Source organism: Pieris napi, chromosome 24, assembly GCF_905475465.1.
Source record: "Pieris napi chromosome 24, ilPieNapi1.2, whole genome shotgun sequence".
Taxonomy (NCBI): Eukaryota; Metazoa; Arthropoda; class Insecta; order Lepidoptera; family Pieridae; genus Pieris; species Pieris napi.
In genome coordinates, this window is record NC_062257.1 from 1,692,873 (window position 1) to 1,693,417 (window position 545).

Genomic DNA, 545 nt, shown 5'->3' on the forward strand with positions numbered 1-545 from the left:
TGGTTGCTGGCCGTGGAACTCGATCGGGGCGGCGCACGCATGTCTGCGCGCGTCGCTTGCACCGCGCCTTCGTGGCGCCCAATACCGAATGAATATCGGCCGAACGCCAACGTCACTCACTGAATTTCAACTGATTGGCATGCCTTTGTTACATTTTGGGGTGAATTTTGATGTCGAACGTATTGAGTCAATAATTAAAGGTTTTATTAAAATTTATGATTTAATCGCTTATATTAAATCGAATGAGCGAGGTTTTAATAGTATTACACAAAGAATTTAGAGGATTACGAGTAAACAATATATTTTTGTTTAAATTTTCATAGTATAATAATTGTTTATAATTAAAAATTAATAAATAGAACATAAAAACAAAATTTAATATTTTGGCCCATGTGGCAGTATCTAGCTGTGGCAGTGCTAGCATTTCCTCACTGTATTATATTTACTGTATATCGTTGAGGAAAGGTACCAGGTGCCAACTTAAATCTTTAATTAGCGTCTGTGCACTTAAACTTTTAGACTTTTATTTATTTGTTGCTAAGTGC